At 37.7% G+C, this 12,917-nt stretch overlaps 1 protein-coding gene across 2 annotated transcripts in view; it reads left to right on the forward strand.

Annotated features, from left to right (window-relative positions):
* STK38L (serine/threonine kinase 38 like) overlaps window positions 1-12,917 on the forward strand; it is an 80,932-nt gene that overhangs the window by 10,379 nt on the left and 57,636 nt on the right. Inside the window, exon 2 of one of the 2 annotated variants that reach the window (XM_081248539.1) lies at window positions 80-143. The exons of the other annotated variant lie outside the window; for it this stretch is intronic. The gene's annotated coding sequence lies outside the window, so the exon portion shown is untranslated. The remainder of the gene's footprint in view (window positions 1-79; window positions 144-12,917) is intronic. 2 annotated transcript variants of the gene reach the window in all.

Genomic DNA, 12,917 nt, shown 5'->3' on the forward strand with positions numbered 1-12,917 from the left:
TTTTCTGTAACAGTGATGAAAAGTTTTCTCAGATTGTAAGAAATACTGGATTGAATTAAAGTCTCTGACTCATTTTCAGAGTTGAAAGATGCTGTAGAGGTCAAATAGTCCAATTCTCTCCTGTGAATTCCCTCTGATCCCTGGTAAGTGGGTGTTTAGTCTTTGCCTAAAGATTTCAGTTCCTCGCCTAAAGATAAGAAACTTAACAGATGACAAGATCGCTGACTTTCATTCTCTTCAGTGGTTGGTGTTCTCCAGCCTTCTGTCTCCAATCCTCTTCTCACTCCACACACTCTGGGGTCTGGATGATCTCATATGCTCCGATATCTTCTTCAGTGACAACTCTGTGATGACGACTTCCCAATCAGACCCTTTTCTGAGCTTGAGACTCCATGGTCCATCTCTTTCCTAGGTATCACCACCTGGGTGTTTTCTGCAAGAGTCAATGTTATCTTCTCCTTTCCCAGAATCTGTCTCATGCTTCTTACCTCCTCCAATGCATGATGTTATTCTCTCTTTGGTTGCCCCAGCCATAAACCTGGAAATCACCCTTGACTCCTCTTCTTGTTTATCCCTCACATCCAGTTACTTATTAAGTCCTCCTTACTACCTCTTGAATTCTATCCATCTCGGCTCTTTTTCAGTGTCAGTATCGTCACAGTGGACTCCAAATTACTAAAATAGCCATCTCTCTGCTACCAGTCTTGCTGTCTTCCGTTTTCTATGTGGCTGCCAAAAGGGTTCTCCTAAAATGTAAATCTGATTATATAACTCCAACAGTTAAAATTTCCAATGATTCCCCACCGCCTCCTCCAGATTCCTTAACATGGCATGCGAGCCTGAGTCCCTTTAAGAAGTGGTGCCCTTGTGCTTTTCTAGCCTTATCTTTCATTACTCCCTCTACACACCTCTGCAGCTGTACTGAACCTCTCGCTTTCTCTGACCTTGGGTCTTACAAGCTACTTTCTGGAATGCCCTCTCCCATACTCCTCTGGGTAACTCCTGTGCTTTCTTTAGTACTCTGCTTAGGCATCTCCACTTTCAGGGATGCCTGCCTTGACCTCTCACCTCTTGTTCAGGGTTAGGTGCTCCTCCTTTGCTTTCCCACAGCATCTTGTGCATATCTCTCTCATGATACTTTTTATATCTTAAAACCCAGTCATAGCTAACATTGTGAACATTTATCGTGTGCCAAAACTTACTGAGCTTTTTCTACGTGCCAGGCACGGAACAGTGTAAATTGGAAATTTCTTCCTTATGCAGCTTTCAACTGGTTGTCATCACAGAATTAGAGATAATTTTGTATCACTGTAAGAGTGATGTTTGAGGACAGCTATCTTATGTCTTCTGTGTTTCAGGCTAAGCGTGCTCATTTAATTTGTTCAGATAACATGGATTCCAGACTTTTTACCTTCCTGGCCACTCTCCTCCATATGTGTTATATTTCGTTAGTTTTCTCTCTTAAAATGTGTGGTTCAGTTTTAGATAAATTACAGTTGTCATAAAGAGAAGCAGAACTTCACAGGTGTGTAGTATCTGGATATAGATTGTCATATTTAAGATACAGATCTCACTTTTCCAGGTGCATAGATGTGAATTTGTGTGTTCGTGTGTGTGTGTGTGTCCAGAAATACTCAGGATTGTAGAATTTACTTACATTTAGCAAGTGACCAGGAGACTGACATAGAAACAAAAATGTCAACTAATGAATTTGTTAATATCACTGTGAGTAGAATGGAAACTTGCATCATTTGGTCAGCACATGTCACCTCAGTAGAACAATCTACATAGGAAGTGGTCATTCTAATCAAAATGGGTCATCCTCATGAGGAGTGTCACTAAGTCAGAATAGCTGATGGAGCCTCTTTTTTATAAGGATGCACCTGCCCAGCACTGCTCTGGATATGGTCAGCCATCTCCACCTCTGACAATGTTAGGGGAATGCAGGCAAAACCTTGCTTGTTAAACTCCTGCTTTTTCCCCCCTAGATTAATGTAACTCTTAATGTAACTCTTAATTAATGTAACTCTTCTATTAACACAGTCTTTCCTTTAGCCAGAAGAAAAGCAATTGACAAGGTTTCAGCTTTCTTAATTCACATTCTAATCCTGCCTCCCAGAAAGTACACCCTGATCACTTTTGATTGCATTGGGATATTCTCAGATATTTTCAATTACACATTTTCTTGGAATTACTATCTAATTCATTTGTTTCATGCTGTTACTACTCCCAGAGGGTGACTTAATTTTCAAATTTCGAGAACATTTTACTTTGTCCCTTCATACTGTCTATAGGGCATTGCCGACTATTGAAAGCTTCTCCAGGTATGAGCCCAACAATACAGCAAAGAGTATGGCATTCACCTTGCTTCTTCCTAACCTATGTCTATTAACTCAGCCTAAGATTAAGATCATGTAAGTTTTGGGGGCAGTCATTCCACACTTTTAATTTGTGGCAAGCTTTATTCAACAAAAACTTTAGCTGTTCTTTATGTATATAACAGTTTATCACAATTTATACTTAGCATTTGATTGCTTTTGAATCCAAATATAATTTTTACCTTCTCTCTCTTAAATTTCATTTGTTAAAGTTAACCTTCTATAAAAATTAGTTTGGATTCTGACTCTGCTGTCCCACTTTTGATTATTCTCTAGGATCTATTCATCCTCATGTTTTGATAAGGATGCCGTCAAAAGCTTTATCTGGTTCATTGGTAATATAACTGTCTAAGCCCAGTGAGTCTTGCAGAACTTTCTTATGAGCATTCTGGGTTTTGTTGCTTAATCAGTTATCAACACATCTATTACTCAGCCCATTTTTCTTCATCTTTCTCCCTTACCCCCCTAAAAAGAATTGGAGAGTGGAGCTTGTTAAGTACCTTTCAGAGAGTCACATAGATTGTTTGCCTTGTAGATTTGCCAAGAAAAGAAATAAAGTTACTGGGCAAGACTTGTTCCTCCTGAGTCCGTGCTGATTTTTAGTGATCACCCACTTTTGTCTGTGCTGTGTGACCACCTAGAGGGGTGGGATAGGGCGAGTGGGAGGGAGGCTCCAGAGGGAGGGGATATGGGGATATATGTATACCTATAGCTGATTCACTTTAGAAACTAACACAACATTGTAAAGCAATTATACTCCAATAGAGATGTTAAAAAAATTAATCAAGTCTAGTTTAACTAGAATTCTGTTCTTGAGAACTTGCTGAAACATATGACACATCTTACCTTTTATAGTCTCAAGCAGGATTTACTTTTCTCTGAACTTTTTGTAATTTTTGTTCCCTAGTTATGTCCCACATTCCCATCCCCAGCCATTGTAACCAACTTCAGAATTACTCTGAGGTTTGCCAATTAATCGTTGCCATTTAATCGGCTAATTCCTGCCCAGTGGTTGCATGCATATCCAGAATGTTTCTTTCCCTATGTGAGAGATGGAAGGCTAAGCGAGGCATTTATCAGATGCCTTGATTTTTAGCTGTGGGAGAATTCTAGCAGATATCCCAAATGTTGAAGTCCCCGTTACAGCTCAGTTTATCTCTATGTCAGCTTCAGTCTCTAACATATTCCAAACCAGCAGTTCTTTTTTTTTTTTTAACATCTTTATTGGAGTAAAATTGCTTTACAATGGTCTGTTAGTTTCTGCTTTATTACAAAGTGAATCAGTTATACATATACATATGTTCCCATATCTCTTCCCTCTTGCGTCTCCCTCCCTCCCACCCTCCCTATCCCACCCCTCTAGGTGGTCACAAAGCACCGAGCTGATCTCCCTGTGTGATGTGGCTGCTTCCCACTAGCTATCTATTTTACGTTTGGTAGTGTATATATGTCCATGTCACTCTGTCTCTTTGTCCCAGCTTACCCTTCCCCCTCCCCGTGTCCTCAAGTCCATTCTCTAGTAGGTCTGCATCTTTATTCCCTTCCTGCCCCTAGGTTCTTAATAACCACTTTTTTTTTTTTAAGATTTCATGTATATGTGTTAGCATATGGTATTTGTTTTTCTCTTTCTGACTTACTTCACTCTGTATGACAGACTCTGGGTCCATCCACCTCACTACAAATAACTCAATTTCATTTCTTTTTATGGCTGAGTAATATTCCACTGTATATATGTACCACATCTTCTTTATCCATTCCTCTGTCGATGGACACTTAGGTTGCTTCCATGTCCCGGCTATTGTAAATAGAGCTGCAATGAACATTGTGGTACATGACTCTTTTTGAATTATGGTTTTCTCAGGGTATATGCCCAGTAGTGGGATTGCTGGGTCATATGGTGGTTTTACTTTTAGTTTTTTAAGGAACCTCCATACTGTTCTCCAAAGTGGCTATATCAGTTTACATTCCCACCTACAGTGCAAGAGCAAACCAGCAGTTCTTTATGCTTCTACTTTTCCACCATCGCTTTATTCCAGTTCAGAGTCCCATACCATCAAATCTCAGCGATGCTTAGTGGTATTATATTAACTTGTTTTTAAAATGTCCGTTTTTTTTCTTTATTTAATACCATATTCTTGACATAGGTTTGCAGGGACCTAAGACCACACTGTTGCTCACACCCTTCCCATTTCTTTTTCTGCAGTAAATAATTTGTTAGATCCTACTCATTATTGTCATTTTTTCTTAAGAGCATGACCAGCTTCTTTCGTAGTTACGGTAATATCTGGACTTTTTCTACCGCTGCTTCCATTTTAAGCTTAAAGTCCACTTGATCAGTGAGTCAAAATTACATAGTAACTTCTGGGAATATATTCAAATGAAACAAAAACACTAACTGGAAAAGATATCTGCACCTCCATGTTCAAGCGGCATTATATACACTAGCCAAGATGTGGATATGACCTAAGTGTCCATCAGTGGATGAATAGGTGAAGAACTTATACACACACACACACACACACACACACACACACACCACACACTAGACAAGTTCTGAAAAGTGAAACATAAATGAGGTTGGAGAAATCAAGAAAAGCTTTGTAGAAGAGGGAATATTCATTAGGTTCTTTAAATGTAAGCAGAGGGGAAAGGAAGGGCCATTTTTATGTTTAGATATATCAGGGCTTGGTGGTCAGATTGATTATGGCATGTCTGTTGGTTGATGAGGGATGAGACCGGAAAGTAATGGAAAATAAAGTTAAGTAGTAAGGGTGGAGCCAAATTATGGGGTTTAATAAAAGCCAGGCAAAGAAGTTTAGATTGGCATGGAAAAAAGGGGGTGGCTTTAAAAGTTTTTGAGCCTAGGAATGACATCATCCAAATTCTGTATAAGGAGCTGTGATTTAGCAAAGGGAGAGAATGGCATCAGGAAGACCCACTTGAATACTGGTACAGTCACAATAGTGACAGTGAGTGCAGTCAGGGCCTAGACTGCATGGTGATGGAAGTAAAAATGACGAGTAAGATGGGATGGGAGAGAGATTTTGACAGGTTTTATTAATGAACCTGAAATGGGAAAGGGAGAGATGAATTAAGGCTGCTTTCTAAGCTGTCTGACTGGGAGAAAGGTTAGTGCCATGGCTAGAAATGGTGTTGTTAGAAGATGGGCTGTGGGGGAAGAGTTATGTATTTACTTTCAGACATAATTAAATATGAGTTATCTGTAAGGTGTTTACATTGAAATGACAGCAAGAAATATGAGACTGCCAGTAGGATGAAGACATAAGAGGGTGTGTTACTCAGGTGTATTGCTCATCCTTGTAGAGTATGGCTTAAAGGCATGGGGAAGGGTGACTCCTCTCCCTGAGAGTTCAAAGACAAAGTCAAGGGCTGGCATTCATGGATAGCTTCTTACAGATAAATCTGAAGAGATTCTAGTATTTGTATTGATTGAAATTACTTGAAAAGTAATTTTTTTCCCCTTGGTGATGAAAGGCATGTAGTGATACTTCAGGAAATTAGAAAAGGTATCAAGGAAAAAAATATAATTGTTAACAGTACTTTGGTGACTTTCTTTCTGGTCTTTTTCTTATGCATATAAAGGAATAGGAAATATATACATCTATGTATGTATACATGTGATACATATATGTACATATCATACACTACATATACTTTCTTTTTAAATTTTTATTATTTTTTATTAAAAACTTTTTTTATACATTCTTTTTGTAATATTCTTTACCATTATGGCTTATCATAGGATACTGAATATAGTTCCGTGTGCTATACAGTAGGACTTTGTGGTTTATCCATTCTATATATAAAAGCTACATCTGCTAACCCCAACCTCCCACTCCATCCCTCCCCTAACCCCCTAGGCTCAGTTTTTATTTTTTTTTAAACAGCAGGTTCTTACTAGTCATTAATTTTATACACATCAGTGCATACATGTCAACCCCAATCTCCCAATTCATCACACCACCACCATCACCCCTCCCCACGGCTTTCCCCTCTTGGTGTCCATATGTTCGTTCTCTACATCCGTGTCTCAATTTCTGCCCTGAAAACTGGTTCATCTGTACCATTTTTCTAGATTCCCCATATATGCGTTAATATACAATATTTGTTTTTCTCTTTCTGACTTACTTCACTCTGTATGACAGTCTCTGGATCCATCCACGTCTCAACAAATGACCCAGTTTAGTTCCTTTTTATGGCTGAGTAATATTCCATTATATATATGTACCGCATCTTCTTTATCCGTTTATTTGTCGATGGGCATTTAGGTTGCTTCCATGACCTGGCTATTGTAAATAGTGCTGCAGTGAACATTGGGGTGCATGTGTCTTTTTGAATTGTGGTTTTCTCTGAGTATATGCCCAGTAGTGGGATTGCTGGATCATATGGTAATTCTACTTTTAGTTTTTTAAGGAACCTCCATACTGTTCTCCATAGTGGCTGTATCAGTTTACATTCCCACCAACAGCGCAAGAGGGTTCCCTTTCCTCCACACCCTCTCTAGCATTTGTTGTTCGTAGATTTTCTGATGATGCCCATTCTAACCGGTGTGAGGTGATACCTCATTGTAGTTTTGATTTGCATTTCTCTAATAATTAGTGGTGTTGAGCAGCCTTTCATGTGCTTCTTGGCCATCTGTATGTCTTCTTTGGAGAAATGTCTGTTTAGGTCTTCTGCCCATTTTTCGACTGGGTTGTTTGTTTTTCTAATATTGAGCTGCATGAGCTGTTTATGTATTTCAGAGATTAATCCTTTGTCCGTTGATTCGTTTACAGATATTTTCTCCCATTCTGAGGGTTGTCTTCTCGTCTTGTGTATGGTTTCCTTTGCTGTGCAAAAGCTTTGAAGTTTCATTAGGTCCCATTTGTTTATTTTTGTTTTTATTTCCATTACTCTAGCAGGTGGATCAAAAAAGATCTTGCTGTGATTTATGTCAAAGAGTGTTCTTCCTATGTTTTGCTCTAAGAGTTTTATAGTGTCCGGTGTTATATTTAGGTCTCGAATCCATTTTGAGTTTATTTTTGTGTATGGTATTGTGGAGTATTCTAATTTCATTCTTTTATATGTAGCTGTCCAGTTTTCCTAGCACCACTTATTGAAGAGACTGTCTTTTCTCCATTGTATATCCTTGCCTCCTTTGTCATAGATTAGTTGACCATAGGTGCGTGGGTTTATCTGTGGGCTTTCTACCTTGTTCCATTGATCTATGTTTCTGTTTTTGTGCCAGTACCATATTGTCTCGATTACTGTAGCTTTGTAGTATGGTCTGAAGTCTGGGAGGCTGATTCCTCCAGCTCCGTTTTTTTCCCTCAAGACTGCTTTGGCTATTCGGGGTCTTCTGTGTCTCCATACAAATTTTAAGATTTTTTGTTCTAGTTCCATAAAAACTGCCATTGGTAATTTGATAGGGATTGCATTGAATCTGTAGATTGCTTTGGGTAGTATAGTCATTTTCACAATATTGATTCTTCCAATCAAAGAACATGGTATATCTCTCCATCTGTTGGTATCATCTTTAATTTCTTTCATCAGTGTCTTATAATTTTCTGCATACAGGTCTTTTGTCTCCTTAGGTAGGTTTATTCCTAGATATTTTATTCTTTTTGTTGCAATGGTAAATGGGAGTGTTTCCTTAATTTCACTTTCAGATTTTTCATCATTAGTGTGTAGGAATGCAAGAGATTTCTGTGCATTAATTTTGTATTCTGCAACTTTATCAAATTCATTGATTAGCTCTAGTAGTTTTCTGGTGGCATCTTTAGGATTCTCTATGTATAGTATCATGTCATCTGCAAACAGTGAGAGTTTTACTTCTCTTCCAATTTGTATTCCTTTTATTTCTTTTTCTTCTTTGGTTGCGGAAGCTAGGACTTCCAAAACTATCTTGAATAACAGCGGTGAGAGTGGACATCCTTGTCTTGTTCCTGATCTTAGAGGAAATGCTTTCAGTTTTTCATCATTGAGAATGATGTTTGCTGTGGGTTTGTCATATATGGCCTTTATTATGTTGCGGTAGGTTCCCTCTGTGCCCACTTTCTGGAGAGTTTTTATCATAAATGGGTGTTGAAGTTTGTCAGAAGCTTTTTCTGCATCTATTGAGATGATCATATGGTTTTTACTCTTCAGTTTGTTAATATGATGTATCACATTGATTGATTTGCATATATTGAAGAATCCTTGCATCCGTGGGATAAATCCCATTTGATCATGGTGTATGATCCTTTTAATGTGTTGTTGGATTCTGTTTGCTATTATTTTGTTGAGGATTTTTGCGTCTATATTCATCAGTGATATTAGTCTGTAATTTTCTTTTTTTGTAGTATCTTTGGTTTTGGTATCAGGGTGATGGTGGCCTCATACAATGAGTTTGGGAGTGTTCTTTCCTCTGCGATTTTTTGGAAGAGTTTGAGAAGTATGGGTGTTAGCTCTTCTCTAAATGTTTGATAGACTTCACCTGTGAAGCCATCTGGTCCTGAACTTTTGTTTCTTGGAAGTTTTTAATCACAGTTTCAATTTCATTACTTGTGATTGGTCTGTTCATATTTTCTATTTCTTCCTGGTTCAGTCTTGGATGGTTATACCTTTCTAAGAATTTGTCCATTTCTTCCAGGTTGTCCATTTTATTGCCATAGAGTTGCTTGTAGTAGTCTCTTAGGATGCTTTGTATTTCTGCGGTGTCTGTTGTAACTTCTCCTTTTTCATTTCTAATTTTATTGATGAGTCCTCCCCCTCTTTTTCTTGATGAGTCTGGCTAATTGTTAATCAATTTTGTTTATCTTCTCAAACAACCAGCTTTTAGTTTTATTGATCTTTGCTATTGTTTTCTTTGTTTCTATTTCATTTATTTCTGCTCTGATCTTTATGATTTCTTTCCTTCTGCTAACTTTGGGTTTTGTTTGCTCTTCTTTCTGTAGTTCCTTTAGGTGCAAGGTTAGATTATTTATTTCAGATTTTTCTTGTTTCTTGAGGTAGGCTTGTATAGCTATAAATTTTACTCTTAGAACTGCTTTTGCTGCATCCCATAGGTTTTGGATTGTCGTGTTTTCATTGTCATTTGTCTCTAGGTATTTTTTGATTTCCTCTTTGATGTCTTCAGTGATCTCTTGGTTATTTAGTAACGTAGTGTTTAACCTCCATATGTTTGTGTTTTTTGCGTTGTTTCCCCTGTAATTCATTTCTAATTTCATAGCGTTGTGGTCAGAAAAGATGCTTGATATGATTTCAGTTTTCTTAAATTTACTGAGGCTTGATTTGTGACGCAAGGTGCAGTCTATCCTGGAGAATGTTCTGTGCACACTTGAGAGGAAAGTGTAATGTGCTGTTTTGGGATGGAATGTCCTATAAATATCAATTAAATCTATATGGTCTATTGTGTCATTTAAAGCTTCTGTTTCCTTATTTATTTTCATTTTGGATGATTTGTCCATTGGTGTAAGTGAGGTATTAAAGTCTCCCACTATCATTGTGTTACTGTCGATTTCCTCTTTTACAGATGTTAGCAGTTGCTTTATGTATTGAGGTGCTCCTATGTTGGGTGCATATATATTTATAATTGTTATATCTTCTTCTTGGATTGATCCCTTGATCATTATGTCGTGTCCTTCCTTGTCTCTTGTAACATTCTTTATTTTAAAGTCTATTTTATCTGATATGAGTATTGCTACTCCAGCTTTCTTTTGATTTCCATTTGCATGGAATATCTTTTTCCATCCCCTCACTTTCAGTCTGTATGTGTCCATAGGTCTGAAGTGGATCTGTTGTGGACAGCATATATATGGGTCTTGTTTTTGTATCCATTCAGCAAGCGTGTGTCTTTTGGTTGGAGCATTTAATCCACTCACATTTAAGGTAATTATTGATATGTATGTTCCTATGAGCATTTTCTTAATTGTTTTGGGTTTGTTTTTGTAGGTCCTTTTCTTCTCTTGTGTTTCCCACTTAGAGAAGTTCCTTTAGCATTTGCTGTAGAGCTGGTTTGGTGGTGCTGAATTCTCTTAGCTTTTGCTTGTCTGTAAAGCTTTTGATTTCTACAGCGAATCTGAATGAGATCCTTGCCAGGTAGAGTAATCTTGGTTGTAGGTTCTTCCCTTTCATCACTTTAAGTATATCATGCCACTCCCTTCTGGCTTGTAGAGTTTCTGCTGAGAAATCAGCTGTTAACCTTATGGGAGTTCCCTTGTATGTTATTTGTCGTTTTTCCCATGCTGCTTTCAGTAATTTTTCTTTGTCTTTAATTTTTGCCAATTTGATTACTGTGTGTCTCGGTGTGTTTCTCCTTTGGTTATTTGTCGTTTTTCCCTTGCTGCTTTCAATAATTTTTCTTTGTCTTTAATTTTTGCCAATTTGATTACTTTGTGTCTCGGTGTGTTTCTCCTTTGGTTTATCCTGCCTGGGACTCGCTGCACTTCTTGGACTTGGGTGGCTATTTCCTTTCCCATGTTAGGGAAGTTTTCAACTGTAATCTCCTCAAATATTTTCTTGGGTCCTTTGTCTCCTTCTTCTCCTTCTGGGACCCCTATAATGCGAATGTTGTTGCGTTTAATGTTGTCCCAGTGGTCTCTTAGGCTGGCTTCATTTCTTTTTATTCTTTTTTCTTTATTCTTTTCCTCAGCAGTGAATTCTACCATTCTATCTTCCAGGTCACTTTCAGTTATTGTATTGTTCATCTCTGTTTGTTTGTTGTTTAATTCTTATAGGTCTTTATTAAACATTTGTTGCATCTTCTCGATCTTTGCCTCCATTGTTTTTCCGAGGTCCTGGATCATCGTCACTATCATTATTCTGAATTCTTTTTCTGGAAGTTTGCCTATCTCCACTTCATTTAGTTGTTTTTCTGCAGTTTTATCTTGTTCCTTCATCTGGTACATAGCCCTCTGCCTTTCATGTTGTCTATCTTTCTGTGAATGTGGTTTTTGTTCCACAGTCTGCAGGATTGTAGTTCTTCTTGCTTCTGCTGTCTGTCCTCTGGTGGATGAGGGTATCTAAGAGGGTTGTGCAGGTTTCCTGTACCTATACTCTCATAGCTTGCTTTTTTCATGTAATGTTGCACCATGATCATTTTTCCATGTCATGAATTACTGCTTAAAAGTACTATTCTTTAAAAACTGCTTTTTTTTCATCATTTAGATTTACCATTATTCAATTGCAACTTTATTGTTGAACGTTTAGATTGCTTCCATGGTTTTTTTGCTCTTATTAATAATATTACAGTAAACTTTGGTGAAATATATACTCTTCAGCTGTTACTTAAATTTGAGCTCTCTGAAAGCAGAGACCTCTGTATCCCTAGGACCTGGAAGAATGCCTGGACATAGAAGTTGCTTGATTAAAAACAAAACAGAACAACCTCAACAATAAAAAAAACAACAACAGTTATTGCCAGGATGACAGAAGACCATTAAATACTCAATTCCTCTTATTTTCTTAATTCTGATTCCATGCGTACTCAGGAACCCTCTGATTGTGATTTGGCTGTCAGTATCAATCTGGCTGTAGTGAAATAATTGGCCACGTACGGCCACAAACAGGCATTCTTCCTTCTGTCACAGTCATATCTGTCATTCTATGTTAATAGGTTTGTATTCTGATTCCTGTTGAAGCTTGATTAATTTTTGTTTACTCCTAAGAATGCGAGATACCTGATGCTGGTAAAAACAAATTTCTGAATTTGTGAGGCTGTAGATTGGGCCTGGGTTGCAGTAAATCGTCATGTAACGATGCCATCTGTCAAGAGCCCTCTGAAGAAGCCCGTCTGCCATCTTTACAGAAACCTGTGGCAGGACCACATTTTCCAGTTTGAATCCCTTTGCTACTCTGGAAAGACAGATGCTTGATTCTCTTCAAATAATATTTTAACATATTTGAGATACAAAGACATTGTGTCTGACAACTTTTTCCTTAAAAATACCGAAGTTAGTTTCCAAGGGAAATAAGTGTTTGCAAAAGTATATGTTAGTGGTCTAATCATAAAGAAGTTTTAAAAATAAATGTGCAGAGTTTATATTTTCTTTTGAAGAGCATTATCATCTTATTTTCCTATGGTAATAAAAGCACATTAGGAAGAATTGGCAGATCCAGTTCACAGATTCTTTGTACCTAGGGAAAACTTCAGTAGAAAACTAGGGAATTTCTAATTGTATTAGGAGAAGCCTAGTGGAAAAACCTTTTAACTGAGAGATATAATTTGAAACAGATTTTTGTGCTGGAGGCTTCTGTTGAACTCTACCTAAGCCAAATAAGACACTCTGTTAGTCTACCATGACCCTAAAAGCTGTAGTAATGTTTATCCAGATCTTTTCTGTTGCACCTTCTGCTTATATCATGTTTTGCCCCCAAGGGAGGCACATAAAGCTGTCTCCATGTTCATGCAACACCTCAAATGACTGTTCCCTTAGTTACTAAAGTATTGTATTTGGTTATGGCTTTTGATCCCAACTGCCAGGGTTTGGCTTGGACTGATCAGCTACTGAAGACTTAGATATCTGAGTACCTTTTATCAGAGTATCTCCTGCTCTCTTT

Source organism: Mesoplodon bidens, assembly GCF_964165515.1.
Source record: "Mesoplodon bidens genome assembly, chromosome: 11".
Classification (NCBI taxonomy): Eukaryota; Metazoa; Chordata; class Mammalia; order Artiodactyla; family Ziphiidae; genus Mesoplodon; species Mesoplodon bidens.